The following is a 22,697-nucleotide window of genomic DNA, read 5'->3' on the forward strand; positions in this document are numbered from 1 at the left end:
TATATATATGCATATATATGTATATACATGTATGTATACGCATATATGTATATACATATATTTATATATACATGCATATATATATGAGTCTACATATATGCATATACATATATATATATATATTGTTGTTAGAACTAAACACAAACAGAGCAAGACTTATAACATTTCATGAATAAGTAATAATTTTAGTGGCTCATATAAAAAAGGTAATTATCGACATTCGACGCGCCTTGGGCTGATACATTTATTTTTTGTGAAAAAACTCAAACACTTCAAATTGTAAAAGAAATGTTTAGAATGCCTATCCTGTGAATTCTCGCGATAATCAGAGAAGACGGTTAATTGAGAAAACAGATTGAACCATTAGACTAATGAGGTCGGAATTACTTTTCTCTGCAAAACCGCTACTGAAGAAAGCGCTAATCGGAAATTATTGTTTCAAAACAAAACATTACTCGAAACAGCCATCACAAACTGACATCTTAAAATTCGCGAAATAACCGTTTGACAAGTAATAATATAAAAATGCAAAGTAATAATATAAAAATGTAAAGTAATAATGTATAAATACAAAGTAATAATGTAAAAATGTAAAGTAATATTATAACACTGGAAAGTAGTAATGCACAAATGTAAAGTAATAATGTAAAAATGTAAAGTAATAATGTAAAAATGTAAAGTAATAATGTACAAATGTAAAGTAATAACATAATAATTTAAAGTAATAATGTAATAATTTAAAGTAATATTATAACAATGTGATGTAATAATGTAAAGATGTACAGTAATAATGTAAAAATGCAAAGTAATAACGTAAAAATGTAAAGTAATAATGTAAAAATGCAAAGTAATAATGTACAAATGTAAAGTAATAATGTAAAAATGCAAAGTAATAATGTAAAAATGTAAAGTAATAATGTAATAATTTAAATTAATAATGTAATAATTTAAAGTAATATTATAACAATGTGACGTAAATGCAAAGTAATAACGAAAAATGTAAAGTAATAATATACAAATGTAAAGTAATAATGTAAAAATGCAAAGTAATAATGTAATAATTTAAAGTAATAATGTAAAATTTAAAGTAATATTATAACAATGTGTCGTAATAATGTAAACATGTAAAGTAATAATGTAAAAATGCAGAGTAATAATGTACATATGCTCAGTAATAATGTAAAAATGCCATGTAATAATGTAAAAATGTAAAGTAATATTATAAAAATGTAAAGAAATAATGTAACAATGCAAAGTAAAAATGTAACAATGCAAAGTAACAATGTAAAAATGCAAAGTAATAATGTAAAAATGCAAAGTAATAATGTAAAAATGTAAAGTAATAATGTACAAATGTAAAGTAATAATGTAAAAATGCAACGTAATATTATAACAAAGTAAAGTAATAGTGTAATAATGTAAAGTAATAACGTAAAATTGTAAAGTAATAACATGCAAAGTAATAATGTAAAAATGCAAAGTAATAATGTAAAAATGTAAAGTAATAATGTAATCATTTAAAGTAATAATGTAAAATTTAAAGTAATATTATAACAATGTGTCGTAATAATGTAAACATGTAAAGAAATAATGTAAAAATGCAGAGTAATAATGTAAAAATGTAAAGTAATATTATAAAAATGTAAAGTAATAATGTAACAATGCAAAGTAAGAATGTAACAATGCAAAGTAATAATGAAAAAATGCAAAGTAATAATGTAAAAATGTAAAGTAATAATGTAAAAATGTAAAGTAATAATGTACAAATGTAAAGTAATAATGTAAAAATGCAACGTAATAATGTGAAAATGCAAAGTAATATTATAACAAAGTAAAGAAATAGTGTAATAATGTAAAGTAATAACGTAAAATTGTAAAGTAATAACATGCAAAGTAATAATGTAAAAATGCAAAGTAATAATGTAAACATGCAAAGTAATAATGTAAAAATGCAAAGTAATAATGTAAAAATGCAAAAGAATGTACAAATGTAAAATTATAATGTAAAACTGCAAAGTAATATTATAACAATGGAAATTAATAATGTAATAATATAAAGTAATAATGTAAAAATGTAAAGTAATAATGCAAAAGTGCAAAGTAATAATGTAAAAATGCAAAATTATATCATAAACATGTAAAGTAATAATGTAAAAATGTAAAGTAATAATGTAAAAATGCAAAGTAATAATGTAAGAATGCAAAGTAATAATTAAAAATCTAAAGTAACAATGTACAAATGTTTGTTAATAATGTAAAAATGCAAAGTAATATTATAACAATGTAAATTAATAATGACATAATGTAAAGTAATAATGTTAACATGTAAAGTAATAATGTAAAAATGTAAAGTAATGAGTTGAACATGCAAAGTAATATTATAACAATTTAAAGTAATAACGTAAAAATGTAAAGTAATAATGTAAAAATGCAAAGTAATAATGTAAAAATGCAAAGTAATAATGTAAAAATGTAAAGTAATTATATTAAAATGTAAAGTAATAATATAACAATGCAAAGTAATAATGTTAAAATGCAAAGTAATAGCGTAATAATGTAAAGTAATAATGTAAAAATGCAAAGTAATAATGTAAAAATGCAAAGTAATAATATAAACATGTAAAGTAATAATGTAAAAATACAAAGTAATAATATAAAAATGTAAAGTAATAATGTAAAAATGCAAAGTAATAATGTAAAAATGTAAAGTAATAATATAAAAATACAAAGTAATAATATAAAAATGTAAAGTAATAATGTAAAAATTCAAAGTAATAATGGATAAATATGCAGTAATAATATAAAAATGTAAAGTAATAATGTAAAAACGCCAAGTAATAATGTAAAAATTCAAAGTAATACTATAAAAAATTTATTGTTAAGGGGTACGAAGTTCAACGATTTGACCTTTGAGAACTCTACCAAACTCTCTCGACAATTTTGGGTCTACACTTTTGAAGTTTTAAATATAGGTTACTTTGTCATGGATATAACATAATAATTTGATTTGAGTCCAAAATAATAAATATTAAGGGGTCATAATAGGGGTCAAAGTTAACAAATTTAACCCTTTTTTTTTGTTTTTGCTCACCATACACCTCCAAACACCCGGGCAACGCCGGGTTGAAATGCTAGTATATCTATAAGATTTGAAGTGTCTGTCTGTCGGTTTGTCTGTGTACATTTTCCTACGCAATAACTCTGTCAATTTTCAGTCTACAGACTTTAAATTTGATACACAGCTACTGAGATTTGGGAAAATCTTTGTAATCCGTTTTCGGCCAGAAATTTGGCTGTTAAGGGGTTAAAGTTCAACGATTTGACCTTTGAGAACTCTACCAATCTTCTCTGACAATTTTGGGTCTAAACACCTGAAGTTTTAGATATATAATAGGGGCCAAAGTTTAAAAAAAAAAATGACCGCTTTGGTCTCTAGTAAATTACTCAGACACTTTCTGGTCTATACATTTGAAATTTTACATAAAGGCTATTCAAAGATAGTGCAAGATTTTTAATTGGTTTTGGACGAAAATTGGAGTTACCAATATATGTATGTATGTATGTATGTATGTATGTATGTATGCATGTATGTATGTATGTATGTATGTATGTATTTCTGCCTAAAACTTTTGACAGAGGCGACGGATTTTACAAGACTAATATTGTTTTGAAGGTCGACCTTTCAGACGACAAATACCGAACAATTGGCTAAAAACATGAATTTTTTCACCTTCAACTGGGCACCTTTCTACAGTGGAGGTCGCTTTTTTCGCCGATATTTTCGAAAGTCATCCCGTCTTTTCGATTGTCTAGCCTTAATTTAAACCTACGTCACTTCCGGTTTGGCGGTGGTCGTAACAGCAAAGACATTTTTTCTCATTCTTTTCCTCCTTCAAGGTACGGGTCGAGCCTGCCTTCCTACTACCACTTTTTTTTTTTTTTTGCTCAACATAAACCTACAAACATCCGGGCAACGCCGGGCTGAAATGCTAGTGTATTATAAGAGTATGGTATCCTAAGGGCAGTGTATTATGAGAGCAGTATATTCTAAGAATATAAAAATATATATATACTAGCTGGAAGCCAGGCGTTGCCCAGTCTGACAATGTACAATACGTTTCAAATGATATTTTAATTCATGCAGATTGCGTACGTATTATTTTAGAAGCAATCCTTTATCGAATATTATATATTACGAGGAATAATTCGCAAAAAAGTTAAAAATTAATGATAATGTCGTTCATCAAATTCCGTCTTTGCTTGTTTACAATATCACGTCAGCTGATATTTGGGCTTGACAATGAATGTCCTGGAAAAAGTCCCTTTTGATTAATGTTTATTTTTTTAAATATGCAAAAGAAGATTGTGGCGATTTTTAATTGTACAATGAAACCGCGCCGGTACGTCGCGTCACCCAGTAAGCCCTTCTTCAGTGCGTTGGTGGAATCGTCCTTGCTGCAATGTCCACAAGGCCGGATCTTCTGTGATCGTCTAGAGATTTCGTTTTCGGAGATACCGGGTTCTCGTTGACGGAAGCAGTTTCACAAGTAAAAAAAAATAATAACGAAAACATCAGCACATCAGCACATCAGCAAATCGAAACTTTTGAATAAAAAGACTCCGGAGATTGGGTTATATAGAATGTATTAAAAGAAAACCATAAAAGAAATATATACAAACATATGTACAGTTTGGAGTATGAATTTGTAACACATGAATTGTCTCCTTGAAACGGTCGGTGCACTCTTTGAACCTGACCAATGTGTCTGTTCAAACCAGAGAAAAAATACCAACAATCGAATTATGCTTTGAAGAAAGAAAGGAAAAAAAATACTTTGGCAGAATTGAAGCCAGTAAAGTTTTTTTTTTTTTCGATGTCGGCCCGGGACAAAAATATTAACATATATCTTTTAGTTAACCGGTGTTGCCCGGAATAAGATCTTAACATCTATCTTTCAATTACCCGATATTGCCCGGGATAAAATATTAACGTTAAATAAAAGCGTCACATTGACCCTAATGGTCTGACGCTGCCTCTCTTTGGTGTTACATTCGCCCCCCATGGGGTGGCAATTCTCAGGATGAGGACGACGCCCCATGTCCTCAACAACCAAAGAGGTTCTCTCAACTAATACTACTGCGTCTTAACTAAAAGTTAATGGTCACTGACGATTTCACGCTGCCTCTCTTTGGTGTTACAGTACCCTCTCCTTCTCATCGTAAATTGAACTCATTAATAAGAAAAGAATTAAATAAAGTGGTGAGAAAAAATGAAAAGTAATAAGGTAAAAATGCAAAGAAACAATTTAAAAATGGAAAGTAAGAATGTGAAAATGCAAAGTAATATTATAACGATGTAAAGTAATAATGTACAAATGTAAAGTAATAATGTACAAATGTAAAGTAATAATGTAAAAATGCAAACTAATAATGAAAAATTCAAAGTAATAATATAAAAATGTAAAGTAAAACTGTAAAGTAATAATGTAAAAATGTAAAGTAATAATGTAAAAATGTAAAGTAATAATGTAAAAATGTAAAGTAATAATGTAAGAATGCAAAGTAATAATGTAAAAATGTAAATAATAATGGATAAATGTAAAGTAATATTATAACAATGTAAAGTAATAATGTAAAAATGTAAAGTAATAATGTAAAAATGTAAAGTAATAATGTAAAAATGTAAAGTAATAATGCAAAAATGTAAAGTAATAATGTAAAAATGTAAAGTAATAATGTAAAAATGTAAAGTAATAATGTAAAAATGTAAAGTAATAATGTAAAACTGTAAAGTAATAATGTAAAAATGTAAAGTAATAATGTAAAAATGTAAAGTAATAATGAAAAAATGTAAAGTAATAATGTAAAAATGTAAAGTAATAATGTAAAACTGTAAAGTAATAATGTAAGAATGCAAAGTAATAATGTAAAAATGTAAATAATAATGGATAAATGTAAAGTAATATTATAACAATGTAAAGTAATAATGTACAAATGTAAAGTAATAATGTAAAAATCCGCACGCTTGTGAATATTTTCTAAAACGAATTAATTAAAGATGAAGACAAAATAAAATAATAAGAATATAAAATCGTAAAAGCAGGCAAATCTAAAAACTACTTCTAAATGCATAAAGGCTACAACAACCAAAACTGATAGATAAAATTACACGAAAATATAAATAAAGGAAACTAAAAATCGATTGATAATATCGACCATTAATAAAGCAATAAATGTAAAATCAAATATTGCTTTTTATTATTAATTCTAGAACACATTTACAGAAAAAATCACGCTACCTTCAAATAGCTAATGAGTGCCACTAAACAGAATATACACCACATAATAGTAATTGTATTTTAATAGGCATCAAATTCGCGTCCAAATACGTGTTCAAATAAAAGAATCAAAATCAATAACAAAACTTAACACATAAAATCAATTTTTGAGACAAAGGTCGATAAGTGTGAATATTTGGATTATTCTAACTGCTTTTCTCACTTTGGGTGATATTTTCACAACAGTTTGCCTGATGTAAATGTGTCCATTTTCTTACTTTAGAATATTTCTGTCAAACTTGGCCATCGTACAGAATTTCGAACGGAACCCTTTCCTTCGGTGCGAGCGAAACTCGAAATGCAATTACAAATCACTTAAGACAAGGAATGCCGTCATGGATGACGGAACGATAGCACCCAATATCCGTAGATTAAATAAAGGGTTCTGTTCGAAATTTCGTGCAGATCCCTCGGTTCAACAGGAGACACCTGATTAAGAGATTAGCCCATCGGCCGAAACGTTTTGAAAATAACAGTCAAGATGAGAATAGTCGTACACGTGTTAGCAGGGCTCAACTGGGGTCTTACCTCCAGAAAAACCTGAGAACTTTTTTGATTTCAGCATCCCAACATATGATCCCCCAATTCGGCTAATTGTAACACCCTGTACAACTATGTGTGTGGGGGGGAGCAATTCCGAAGGATATCAATCGTACTGCCTATGACACTAATGGCGAACTGATTACCAGTTAAACTGGTATTTATGTGTCTTTCGAAGGATACCATAAAATTCCATGCGCCAAGTTCATATCCTGCCTTGAAGCCGGTGTGCGTTCTCAGGGTCGTTTTTGTTTTTTTTTGTTTTGCTTTTTTTAGTAAGCTGTTTTCTGACAAAATATTCTCTAAAAGATGCATTTCGAAGTTTCAGAATACATAAGGTATTAGACTTTTTCCTTCTTCCAGGAAAGTTTTACATTAGTTTCGAACAACATATATGAATTACATATTATAAAAATTTATAGTCAGTTGTCTTGTATTATTAGTTTATATAGATTTTTACCTTGCTGTAGGTGATCATGTGTTTTGTTTTGATTTTTTTCAACCAATCTTCGATGTGTATTTATTTTATTATCTAACACATGTGACATTTAAGTCATTAATACCCAAGAGCGTACGATAATATTTTGTCGTCTTACAGGAAAGAGACCTTGTGTTACACTTTTCCTATATAGAGGCGGGTAAAAATTGCTTTTGGCATAGCGATTTTGAAATGAAGATCCCAGGTGTTTATGACTAGCTGTGATATTTATTTATTCTTATGGCGAACGGTGTCCTCGTGTTGAAATGAGTTTTTGTATGTGTCAAAGCTGCCCTACTAGTTTTTCTTTTTGTTTGTGTCTTTTTCTTTCTAAAGTGCACGTGTTTTTTAGTACTGTCGTCTTACTTACGCGAGATTAGTACAATTATGTCTATTGTCCAATGTTTTTTGTATTGTTCACTATTCTTTGTATTATCGGACTTCTTTGCTTTTCATTGAGACGGCGAGGTGAAGGCGATGGCATTATTTTCTGTTTGGCTTGAATCCATTAAATTTCTCCTGTGACTATTAGGTTGTCAAAGTAAAATCTGATTGGCTGAAAAAATTATATGGTAGTTTAAAGAGATGGAATTTTGAAAATTCTATAGTAGAGTAGTTAAACGAAACCTTACAGATATACAACGATGAGGAAATCATAAAAAAATCTCTGAAGGAATGTAAAGCCTCTTGTTTGTTAGATTTTGGTAAACATTATAAAAGGGCTGTGTGGGAAATTGAAAAAAACAACTTCTTTGTCTCCCTAAAGGTCTAAAACTCAGGAGTAGCTCTTTTTTAAGCAACAGTTCTTTTTAAACAAACACTTACTTCGAATAACACGAATCTGTGTTTCGTCTGCTTACGACTGTAGAGAATGGGAACGACCAATAAGACGGGTCGGGAAAAAGTGAAACACCGGTCGTCATGCGGTGTTATAAATTCAGCGCTAATCTCGGACGCGTGAGACTTTTAAGTCCACTTTACAAAGCGCTACGAAAAGGATCCATTTCTACAGGATTTATTTTTACCGGATTATTTTCTTACTAAAATTGGTTTAGTAATGGCGTCAGAACAACGCAATGACGAACATTACTTGCAACTAGTTCATCCGTTGATGAATTTACAGAAAGAAAACAATGAGTTTCGCGCCGGTAATGAAAATGTGTCAAACCGACCCCATACTAAACAATCGGGCAGACCTGTGATCGAGGATGGTTATTGACAGGGACAGGGCGTTATTCATCGACACATGGACCCGGTTACAAACAAATGTGTAGTTTAACCGACTCCGTGGAATACGCAACGAATTAAGAACGGCTTGCTCGAACGAGGTAAACAGACTTTTGTTCGAACTAGTGCTGAAAGGTCTACATCAAGGTTTTGCAATTTTACTATCCAATGTTCTAACGAGGGCCGCCGACTAACTATAAACTATTCGGAGGACATGGTGGCTGGCCAACACGTAGTTGGACTTGCAAATACAGAACACCAGTGCAAGTTGTTGGACAAAGCAATTATTTTGATAACAGTGGAACAGAAATTCCACAGACTGGTTAGTCTAAAGACAACAGATACGTCGACTCCTCATTTACAAAGCAGCCTAAATGAGCGTTCGACGTTTGGCTCAACGAGGCCCGAGAAGGAACTGTCTCGGGAGAGGGAGGAGCCCAGAAACTCGAAATAAACCTTGCGAAGGACGTGGAAGGACATCATATCCTAACAGGCTAAAAGGACAGAAGAGTAGTCCGGTGGGGGAGCTCAGATGCCATAATTGCGGAATTACTGGACACTTACGAAAGGTGTGCGAAACACAGAAAGGTTGACAACGAGTTATTCAATGCAAAACGAGTTTAAAATATTAAGCAGCAGAGGAATAGGAAGACCAGCGTTTCGTGAATATAGACAGAAATTAGCGGCAGTACTACATGTTAAAGTTAGCCTTAAAGAAACCAAAGAAGTCGTTTACATATCAGAGAACACTTCGGCACTGAAAGACGTAGAATTAATCCCTCGACTTCCCACATCAGATATCGAAAGCTGACATGTCAACCACAAATAATGAGATAGTACCATGTGGGTGTCCCCGAAGAGAAACGGTTCTGAACAAACCCACAAGAATCCCGTTTACCCTTATTGGAAATAATAGGAAACGTTTGAAACAATAGTTACGGGAGCACTTTAATGGATTCAATACCTGTCCCCATCAACCGTTATAAGTGATGTCAGGAAGACCACTGGATATAATGTTCACGCCGGGAGCGAAACCATCAGCTGTATACACCCCCATTTCTGTCCCTTATCATTGGAAAAAGAAGGTAAAAGAAGATTTAGATGAAGATGTTGCGTTGGGTATCAGCGAGCTAGGATCAGCAGGTACGCCTAACGTCTGGCGTTCGAGGAAGGTGGTTGCACCAAAAAGGGACGGGTCACCAAGAAGGACGGTGGGCCTACAAAAATTAAAAGCCGCAACGATGAGGGGAAACCCATCATCACCCCCCCCCCATTTAACAAAGTGTCTGTTGTGCCCGCGCGAACCAAGAAAACAGTGTTATATGTGCGGAACGGATGTCACATTTTTCTGTTCTCACAAACGGTGTGAGACGCAACCACATTCAATACAAAGTGGGGTCGTTATCGGTACCTTAGAGCACCCCAAGGTTTCCACGCGTCTGGTGACGAGTACACTTGCCGTTTCGACGACATATGGTAGGACTCGTTGCATTGATAATACCCTTCTCTGTGATAAAACTATGGAATCTGCTTGATGGCACACAGTGGACTATATCACTCATTGCAGCAAAAATTGAATTGGCTTCAATCCCGATAAGTTTCAATTTTCAGGCGAGGAAGTTGAATTTGCCGGCTTTTTGATAACGGCTGACGGCGTAAGGCCAACTAAAAAATGACTGAAGCCATTCTCAGCTTCCCGTCGAGGAGTGGGTCAAAATATTTGAGATGAACAGGGCGGACTATAACAAGGTTGGAATCGGCTATTTCTGTAATATTCTGTAATATTCGTTGTGAGCATACCCGAAAACTTATAAAAATCGACATGTCGAATGTGAACGGTGGGTTGTAGTTAATAAAATACCAAAAAAATTTGTATTTTAGTCAGAGACCAAATATTTAAAAAGTGTCATTGAAATTAATATTTGTTTTTCAATTAAATGATTATTTATATTTTATTAGTCACGAAAATTTATATTTCTCATTAAAATGAACCTACATTTTTTGTTGTCATAATTTACGTAAAATACGCTTAAATATATTTTTTAAAAATCATGAAGATATTCGCTTTTATTAATACAAAGAGATGATTGCAAAAGTTTACAAGAAAAAATGACTTCATGCCATCAGCTAGAATTGAAACCAAAACATGTAGTGTTTCAGCCGCGTTCTTCAATAATATTGTTATGGAGATAAACATAATAAATTCTAAATACAAACACACTTAAAGAAATGAATTTGATGTGCGCATACGCAGAAAGAAACTTTAAAAAGTCGGCCAGTTTAAATAAACATTTCGCATTTCAACTTGCCGATATATGTCTGTACGCGTTATTCATCCATCCAAACAAAGATTTTACTCGTTATAAAAAATCCTTGGTGTATAATTACCGTTTTCTGTTAATTTCAGTGTTATGGAACGAGTAGTTTAAGAGTTTACCTGTTAAATATTTACACACACATAAATCTACTGTTGTATTTATTTATTTATTTATTTATTATTATTATTATTATTATTATTATTATTATTATTATTATTATTCTAGTGACAACATGCAACGATGTAGGGAGAAGAAAAAATACAGATTTATTCTATTCCTGATGATGACGCTATATCGCTGAAACTTAATTATGAACAATGAAATGTTTATTTTAAATAGATTTTCCGCAAATTTAAATTTACAATAATTCTTTTCATAAAAATACTTATAATGTATATATCTAATTATAATTTAAAAATGATAATTCTTTTATAACTATAGATAATAGTGTTTCATGCTTATGCAATCGTCAGTGTAAGACGTTATTACTCCTGCCAGTCAAGAGATTCGAACTGTATATATATATATATATATATATATATATATATATATATATATATATATATATATATATATATATATATATATTTAAATAAGGGAGTAGTCACCAACAATGTGTATTTTTTAACATTATTTTATTATTCCGTCTTGGGTTTTCATTGAGAATTGTGTTTGGATCATTGTAATAATGTTTTTAAGTCATTGAAATCGTTTTTACGCACGTTTCAGACGTTCTGTGAAGCGTCCTCGTCAGAAATTATTTTCAAATGTGTTGGAAATGTAAAAATGGCAATTTTCGTAGTTCATTTGAAGTGTTTCCAAGAGGTGGAGGCTTGTAAGTGTTTATTATTCAATAGCATGTTCAATTTTTATTACTCTTTTATTGGGCTTGTCCATACCGCTGACCTGGTTGTAGTCACTCTCTCTTTCTGCTAGTGTTTTTTTTCTTTTCCTTTAGGGTGTGTGTGTGTGTGTGTGTGTGTGTGTGTGTGTGTGTGTGTGTGTGTGTGTGTGTGTGTGTGTGTGTGTGCGTGTTTGCTTTTATTGGTTTGAGAATGTGTATACTATTTTATAGTATTATGAGGTTATTTTCTTCCTTAGGAAGGCGACTGTGATCCGAGGTCGTTACTAATGTGTATGTGTGAGGAGGGGGGGACCAGCTCTTCTGAAATAAGGGTAGGGGTGCTTTAATTCTATTTTGATATTTATTTTTTGGATTCTTGGATTTTAGTTTAGTGATTTTTCGTTTTAGTCTTTTCGGGTATTCCTTATATTATGTTTGTTTAGAAAGAGGGGTGTATTTAAAATATGTATAGGGGATTTTTTAATGTTTCTATTTGTCTCCCCCATGTGGGTATGGCCAGACCCAGGATCGGTTTCTAGTGTGGGGGAGATTTTGTTCCCCAGTGGAGGGGGCAATTGGAGGGGGTATAGGTATGGGAGGGGGATGATAGAAGGGATGATAGTTGTTTCAGTCATGGGGGGGGTCTCCTCCACTGACTGAGGAGGGAGCGAGGTGTTGGAACAGATATTATACTATGGTTCTAGGTGTTTCCTAGTGTTGTTGGTTTCGAGGTTAAGTAGGGTTGGTATTGTTCAGTGTGTTGTATTAGAGATAGGGGTGTTATGTCTGTGTGTGGTTGTATGCGTGCACGTGTGTGTGTTTTAAAGTGTCGGTTCTGATTTATGTGCGGGTGTGTATATATGTATGTGTATGGATGTGCATGCGAGTGTACCTTGCATTTCATGTTTTTGTGTGATGATATTAGGCTCAGTTCAGTTCAGGAGTGAATCTGGTGATGAAGTTTTTTTTCCTGTGTAAGTAAATAAAAATAATTGTCTGTTTGGAAGATTGGCATTATTTTTAAGCTATTTTCACTGCATGTGTGTACGTGTTTTGAAACATAGAGGTGTCTGTTATCTGCAATTTTGAAGTTGCTCTTATGTAAGGCCACTCTATTGCTGAAATTTTTGGTGGCGCCTATGTAGGATTTGTTGCATGTTGTGCATCTTAGTGCATATACTAGATTTCTGGAGGTGCAATTTAGATCCTTTTTTATTTTGAATGTTTGTGTTGGGTTTTTGAATGTGTATGTGTTACATTCTATTATTATGTCACATACTCCACATCGCGGTTTGTTGCATTTTGTAACCCCTTTTGTAGTATGTGGGACGAGTTTTGTGGAAGTGAGGATGTGTTTTAAGTTTTTGGGTTGGCGTTTGCTTTTTATTATATTATATTATATATATATATATATATATATATATATATATATATATATATATATATATATAAAGATGAACGTCTACGTGTGTGTGTCTGGTCACGAATAGGCTCCTATATGGTTGACTATTATAGAAAACTGATCACATATGATGATAAAGGATTATCAAGACGCAGAAATGGGTATGTTTGATCTGGCATAATGATTATTCATTAAAATTGTGGGGTCTGCGTACGCGCCTGGTCCACAAAGTATGGAAATAAAAATTTTAAATTAAAAAAATCGTTTGCAAGTGTTTTTGATATAGATGTACATAATACTTTGATAAGTATGTTTTAACTTAAATAGGGATGGTGTAATTAAATTGTGGGGTCTGCGTTCGCGCCTGGTCTCCATAGAATGGAAATAGGCACAAACTTTAATAAAGACTTTTTATATCTATTTGCGTAAGTATACTTTGATAATTATGTTTCAGTTTGAAGAAATATGGTACAATAAAATTAAATATGTTTGAAAAATTATGGAGGAATTATTTATCTAAAGATATTTCTTTTCTGGTAAAAAACATTTCATGGATATCTAAGAGTATTTATTAGTTGTAGTTGCAAACTTACTTTGTTCTGATATTATACTATCCATCATTATTTCTGACCTCCATCAATGAAACATTTTTCTAGATTGAAGAACTGCTTTATTTTTATCCAAATTCGGAGGGTCTCCTTTAGGGTAATTAAATTCAACATGAATTAAAAACTGACTTTGTGTCTCGCTCAGTCCTCGCGGGGAGGAAAGTAAATGAGAGAAAACAAACTTTTAAAACTCAATTTGTTACTTGCACAGATTACGAACAGTGCCGAAATAATAATATTACTATTTAGAAACCCATTCTTAACATAGATAGAGATGTTTTTAACTATTCTATACTTTCACCTAACAGTGTAATACATCAAATATATCGTAAAAATTAAATTTAACTAGAAAATCCTATCTAAAAATAGCACGTTCCATAAACTGCATTAAATTTAAATAGAAACGTAATCGCTTTTTCCAAGTGTGGAACACATTACCTCGGAACAGCTTCCCTGCTGATTAAAACTTTATAATCTTCTTATTCAATGTAAGCGATTGATTGGCATGCTGTATTAACGCAATTGATATCATTGGTCAATGTTAGCACTCCAATAATGTCTGTAAAGTTTCAGCTGACAATCTTCGCATTTCATAAATTCTTATTTATGTGTGGCTCTCGGCCTTAATGACTCAAGAGTAAAACTAATGTTCGATTTTGTTATGCACGTGTTCATTTGTTCATTTTCATTCTGCGACAAATTAATCAATAATAAGATTGGTTAATGCGAATTGTATAATCTCGTATTCCGTTTGAATTCCATAAGTCTTGTCGGAATTAATAATGGCAAACAGCTGTTTTTCAAGACAATTACTTGTTAAATATTAAGAATACAATAACGATAACTGGCCATGCATTAAGGGTTGCTCGTCTCTCTTTTTAAATTACCAAAGGAATATGTATTTTTAAACACCATTAGTGGAACTTCGTTATTAAAATCCCAATAGCTAATTCCGAAATCTTGTATATGGCGTTCTTATATATAATATAAAGTGTTGCTAAGAATATATCTACTTTCCAGGGAAAACCAAACCATTAGAATTGATGGTGTCTTTCAAATTATGCATACATATATATTAGAATATATATAAAAGTTTCTAATCATATATATATATATATATTTATATTCGATTATGGTTCATATATATATATATATATATACATATATATATATATATATATATATATATATATATATATATATATATATATATATATATATATATAATGAGAAAGAAGTGAACCATAATCGACTGTTAAAAAATAATACATAAGTCAATTTAAAAAAATCACGAAGTGTAATACAACCCAAGAAAAAATTTGGGTTTCGTTCTTTTTACATTTCGTGATTTCTTCGGGTTTTTTTATGTTTTTTGTTTGTTTTGTTTTTTTCTAATCGGCTTAATTATTTTATAACATTCCGAATAATGTTCACTTTTTTCTTGAGATGTATTACACTTCATGATTTTTTTTAATCGACTTATGTATTATTTTTTAACATTCGATTATGGTTAACTTCTTTCTCATTATTTTAAAATTTTACTAATCGAATAAAGATATAATATATATATATATATATATATATATATATATATATATATATATATATATATATATATATTCATAACTTACTACTTAGCTCTGCCTATGTATTGAGCACTGTTGGAGTAAATACTAAAAATTAACACATAAAATTATAATAACTTATGTGATTACATGAAGTAGTCACACACGCACACACACACACACACACACACACACACATATATATATATATATATATATATATATATATATATAATTAAAATACTTATTCTTTTATACCTACAGACATAAGTGTTTCGTGTTGTGTAAGATGGCAATTCCTGTCGGTCGGGTGATTCGAACCCAGCCAAGAAGCTATTTTTGACTCCCTTTGCTAGTAGTCTACCCCCGGGCCAAGAATCAATTGCCAGAAGAATAAAGGGAATTTATAACTACTAAACGCTTAATTCGGGCGCAGCCATTGAGCCATCCAGAGTGATCGAATAACGGAATTCGTGAACGTTGCATAAACGCTAGTTTACTGCCTCTTAATTTGTACTACTCAGACAGTACCCACCTTTAAGTATTTTAAAAGGGCTTTATATATATATTTTTTTTCACCCACTTGACCAGTTTCTTTTGAAATTTGGTCTCCAAGGAGGCGGTTGAATCATGAATTGCGACAGGGCGCAATTTTTCAAATTTGTCTTTGTCATCTAGTATTACTGACATTTTGTCAACGTACTCATGATGATTTAGTATAACCACCCCTGACCCTTTATCTGGTCTAGTAATTACTAATGATGGGTCTTGTACTTTATCCAAAAACGGGTACCCACTAAATGTGATTAGGTCAGTTATTCAAAGGAAATTGGCTGAATTCTCTCGAATTAAAGAGAATATAATGGACAAATGTTCAATTTATCTTCGTTTGCCTTGGTTGGGTACAGTAAGTGAGAAATTTGCCAAACAAATAAGTTCAGCAGTTCATGGATGTTATTTTGCTGCCAATGTGCGTGTTGTGTTCTCTACGAGAACTTTATTACCATCTTCTCGAAAAGACGTTCTACCCCCGCACCATAATAATAACGTTAATTACAATTTTGAATGTGGTTGCGGTGCCAACTACTTGGGTCGAACGACATTAAGATTAGATGGAAGAATCCAACAACACGTATCCAGTAAAATTAAGAATGGAATCTACCGAGCAACGGACGTTGTTACTAACACATACGGGTCTTCAATTACTGATCATTTACTTAAAAACCCGTCTTGTGCAGCGAACTTTAGCACGGACTCTTTTTCTATTCTGAGCCGTGCTCATTCACTATATCACCTGAAGATCTTGGATACTATTCACGTTCGACTTAGAAAACCTTCCCTTTGCAAGCAAAGAGAATGCCTCCTGAGTTTGAACGTGATTAATCTCTAGGGTATTTGACCATAACGCTGTTTTATTTTAATCATTTTCCCACTTTTTTCTCCCCGTAAATTGAATCAAACGCAATTTTAATCGCTTTTTCATTCTTTGTTTTAAAAATTCTCTCGATACAGCTTTTAGAAGCGAGGGTCGAAACCGGTCAGCTGGCTCCCTATTTTTCTTTCTTTCCTCTCCTGTTCCCTTTTTCTCTCTTTTTGGAGAGAAGATTAACGGAATATCTATCTATCTATCTATCTATCTATCTATCTATATATATATATATATATATATATATATATACAAATTTACCTTTAATCATAAATCATAAAAGTCTTCCCTTCCTAATTGCAATATATATATATATATATATATATATATATATATATATATATATATATATAAGGTTGTATCCATATGGTAAGAATCCGAGGGATCATTTACTCTGGTTACAATAGTACCCAATAGTAAACAGTTGTTTAGTTGCAATAAACATTTTTTTATATATATTTATTTATGCAAACACGTGTTTACATAAAAGAAACTCTTTATTACAAGCATATTTATATAGTAGCTGTATATACCCGGCGTTGACATGTTGAAACCATATACGTAATCTATAACATCATCTGCCATGACGTCACCATCTATGGCGTCATCCGCGATGACGTCATATTTGGAACAAACAAGCATAAAAATACTTTATTATAATAAATATACACACATACATATAATGTTTCATAAAATATGAAACCTAACAGAATCATTTTGTTAGATTATACCATTTATTTAAATATTTCTTATATTCTTTCGGGTCAAAATAAGAAAAAGTATATGTGTTCCATATATCTCACAACAGTTTTCGATTCTTAGTCGAATCATCTTCAGGTGATAACGACAAACAAACGAAAAACTAAAGAAAAAACAGGTGCAAAAAGTGAAGTTTTTTTTCATGGTGTATATGTTGTTCGGATTTTAATTGAAATTTGTAAGCTTACACATTAATAAAAAAAATCACTAATTGATTTTACACTAGCGATGCGATTTTCTCTCATTTGAAACTATCGCCGTTTAAAGAACATACGAACTTTATTTGTTCTGGTACCATGTACAAAGGAATAGACAAAATGTTTCTATCCTTGAGTATGGCATTATATCGCCGAAATTCTTGAATTACTAACAAATAAATCTTAATTATACTGACTTTCTAAAGTCACAAGTTTTAATTCAAATTTGAACAAATTTATATCGACGATTAAATCATTAATTCATTTCATGCGAGTCTAGCAATTTCCTCCTTATAAGAACATTTGAAAAAGTCACCGTTTCAAGAACATACGGATTATGCTTTTCTAGTGACAACATACAGTGATGAAGGAAAAAGCGAAAAACGCAAACTGATTCTATTTCTGATGATGTCGTTATATCGGTGATATTTATTTACTTATAAATAAATAAATGTTTATTTTAGAAACTTTCTGCATAGATATTGGCAATCTTACCTTGCAAATTTTAATTGGAATTTATAAAAATTGTATAAAAATATTTATATGTGTGTGTGTGTGTGTCTGTGTGTGTGTCTGTGTGTGTGTGTGTGTGTGTGTGTGTGTGTGTGTGTGTGTGTGTGTGTGTGTGTGTGTGTGTGTGTGTGTGTGTGTGTGTGTGTGTGTGTGTGTGTGTCCCGCGCCGAATCGTAGAAATTTCCAGGTTTGTATCTGGGGGTGCGTTTAATTCACTGGGGAGGAAGCATCCTCAAATAAAATCTAGCTGGTAAGCGAATAGGCGATACTCCACGTAATAGTGTACCGGCAACCTGTTGCAAGATGCCTTCCCAGAACTGTATGTCAAGAAAATGTTTGCCGCGGCGATCGGTAACATATGAATGGTGTGCGACACGGAGTTGCGCTGCGTGGATCACCAAAAACATTTCACATCTGGGGCTGGCTCAATCCCAATCAATAAACTGTATACTCGTATGCGAGTTCTGCGAACAATAACTATATATATATATATATATATATATATATATATATATATATATATATATATATATATATATATATATATATATATATATATATATACTGGTTGACTGGGTTCAAAAAGAGCCTAAAAGAATGGGCTTTGATTTATATAACAAAACTGTGGACTGTTATATAAATTATACGAATTCATAGATTAAAATAATGAATAATTGTTTACCATAATGTGTTGTTTCATTTCTAAATAATTATTGATGATTTCAATTCAAATTTAATGTGAAATCAGTAAAAATTCAAATTATATTTTTAAAACCTTTTAAATCCTTCTAGTTTTAAATTTGATTTCATAAAATAATAATAGATCTGAAAACAGTTATTGAATTACATGCCCTTGTTTTCACAAGTCTCTAACTTTTAAAACGGCTGTCGATGAGGAATGCATTTCGATTCTACAGATGAATTATCATAATTAATTTTGATAATTTCTTTTATTATTTTGTCTGCGTTAGTTTTATACTATGTTTTAACGAGACACTTACCACTCCAGTTTTAAGTTTCTTTTTTCTCTACAGTTACAATCTATATATCTACAAAAGTGAACGTCTCTGTGTGTCTGTCTGTCTGTCTGTCTGTGTATCTGTGTACATTTCCCTACGAAATAACTCTGTCAATTTTTAGTCTACAGACTCGAAATTTGATATACAGGGTACTGAGATTTGGGAAAATCTATGTGATCTGATTTCGGCCAGAAGTTTCGCTGTCAAGGGGTCAAAGTTCAACGATTTGACCTTTGAGAACTCTACAAAACTTCTCCGACAATTTTGGGTCTAATCACTTGAAATTTTAGATATAGGTTCCTTGTACATGGATCTAACTTAATAACTTGATTTGAGCCCAAAACAATAAATTTTAAGGGGTCATAATAGGGGTCAAAGTTAAAAAAAATTGACTGCTTTTCTTTTGCTTAACATACACCTCCAAATAACCGGGTAACGCCGGGCACCCATGCTAGTATATTATGTTTGATTTATTTTATTCATGTAAAAATGTCTTCGTTTCTGGAAATTTTATAGAGGTTATTAGTCATAAAGTTATGAATATTTTAGTAAGAATAGGAGAGTGGTTAGAATGTATGTTTTATACAGCGATTTGTTATTATTTCTTTCATGATTTTGTGGTTTGTTTCCTATGTGGTCACTTAAAAATTGTTTTGACTAGCTGTAATGTTGAGCTCTAGCTTAAAGTTTTTCCATACTTTAATCATTCGTCTGCATTGGTTCATGCTTCTACAATTTTTGTCTTTCGTTGTTAATATGTAATCATCTTTAGAAATGCTATGCACTAATGTTTCTAAATGTGTGTAATTTTCTATTTATTTATCTTGAAAGTTAGTTCTCTTGTAGAATCATAAGAGTTGTATTAGTTGTGTTATTTTTTTCATTTGTAGTATTGATCAATACAATTTCATTGCGTTTTACAAAGTATTTGGATACTTTCATACTCACACATATATACTGTAGCTTAATTGCCATATATAATTTCATCACTTACTATATATATATATATATATATATATATATATATATATATCTGTAGAAATATAATTTCTTATTATATCAACCCTTATATAAGAAGCTCAATATAATTACAGAGCAATATAGAGAATAAATGACAAAAATTTATATTCCAAAATTCATGTTGTTGACCATCTTATAATTTATTCCTTTAATTCAGTTGACTTATACAATTCATGTCAGTATCTGTTTCATAACGCAAAATCAGTCACTTAGTTATTATATCAATTAGTGAATCTATTATGCTCTTAACTCATCAAAAGAAATAGCAACGATCAATCCGTCAAAAGGAATTGAAATGTGATTTGACATGGTAAAAATCCGAAAATTGGAAGAGAAGCTTCAGTTACCTTTATATTTTTCCATTACGCCATATATATATATATATATATATATATATATATATATATACATATAGATAGATAGATAGATAGATAGATAGATAGATAGATAGATAGATAGATAGATATATTCTGTTGGCATGCAAAATGTATATGTCAATTCACTTATATTTAAGTATATGTGTCCCTTAGATTTTAGCGACAGGCAAGTGTACAAAGAGGTTTTCTCCTTTATATAAGAGAGATAGATTCTATATAGGATAGACAATATATAAGAAAAATAGATTCTATATAGGATAGACAATATATAAGAAAAACAGATTATATATAGGATAGACAATATATAAGAAAAACAGATTATATATAGGATAGACAATATATAAGAAAAACAGATTATATATACGATAGACACTATATAAGAAAAACAGATTATATATAGGATAGACAATATATAAGAAAAACAGATTATATATAGGATAGACAATATATAAGAAAAACAGATTATATATAGGATAGACAATATATAAGAAAAACAGATTATATATAGGATAGACAATAATTAAGAAGAAAAACAGATTATATATAGGATAGACAATATATAAGAATGATAGATTATATATAGGATAGACAATAATTAAGAAGAAAAACAGATTATATATAGGATAGACAATATATAAGAATGATAGATTATATATAGGATAGACAATATATAAGAAAAAAGATCGATGAATAGATAGCTGGATAAATAACTTAAGTTGTATAAATACCAATAAATAGAGAATAAAAAGAGGAAAGACTAAAAGGCAGACAGAAAGGTGTTTGCTAAAAGTATTCACATAATTTATTTTGCTAAAAGAATAATAATATTTTGATTTAAATAAGATTTTCAAGAGTTAGAATCGAAAACGAACATTCAATGTTTTCAATATGGTATTTATTTAAAAAAAAAAAAACACTTTTATTAAGTCGACTTTTAAAATAGCGATACCAGAGAAAAAATATAGAAGCGTAACGAGGTATTGACGATTCTAGCCGATGTCTGGAGCAATTGGAGAATACCAACGCTAGAAAAGCAAAAAATAGCAACGAGTGATCCATTGTTAGGTTCGTTCGACCTGGCCAACCGACGTAGAAGGTGCTGACTGATGACGAATAACATGGCATTTGGGAAATAGCAACGGTCTTTTTTCTGTAGCAACGCAGATGTCTGACATTGTTATTTGTATGCCGAGAGACATATTGTCCAACTGTTCGAACTAACAGAACAATATCAATGCTGCAATGATCCGTAAAGATAACCGCTATGATCACCTATTGACAGCGTGTGAAGATGCTGGGTGGAAAGTGAAGAATTCACCAGATTTAGATTACCAGGATTTATTAGAAGGATTCTGAATTGGATTAAAACATCGTTATGTCAATAATATCATTAAGATAGATAACCCAATTATGAAGAGAACCAGTTATTTAATTTCGTTTACGAGTAATAACGCGAGTTGACTGGTCTGAACGAATCAGTACCGCCCAGTATATATATATATATATATATATATATATATATATATATATATATATATATAGAGAGAGAGAGAGAGAGAGAGAGAGTAAGTTGAGTTATAAAAAATATATGGCAATTAACTACACGGAATATTCCACGTTTCATTTTCGTGAGAATTCGTCAGGCCTATACAAAGAGTTGTGATCATCCGGTTGTTGTTGTTGTTTGGGTTTGGTTTATTATTATTATTATTATTATTATTATTATTATTATTATTATTATTATTATTATTATTATTATTATTATTATTATTATTATTATTATTATTATTATTTCTACCAGTTACATTTTTGTCCTTTGTGTTAATTTTATTTTTGTCATGTTGTTCACTTTTTTATTTCGTTATTAGCATTTCCATTGCTTTTATTCATTATTTTGTTATTATGAGCTTTAATAATCTATAAATTTTCGTAGCAGCTGCATGATAACTTTAGGTTATATTTATTGAAACTTTTGTGTAAGGAATTGGTTACAGGGAAGTGCTTTTCGATTATGTCTAGAAATTACATTTGATTGTATCGCGCCGTATACCAGATTGTATTTCTTT

Source organism: Euprymna scolopes, chromosome 3 (genome assembly GCF_053919585.1).
Source record: "Euprymna scolopes isolate OS-2025 chromosome 3, ASM5391958v1, whole genome shotgun sequence".
NCBI classification, from domain to species: Eukaryota; Metazoa; Mollusca; class Cephalopoda; order Sepiida; family Sepiolidae; genus Euprymna; species Euprymna scolopes.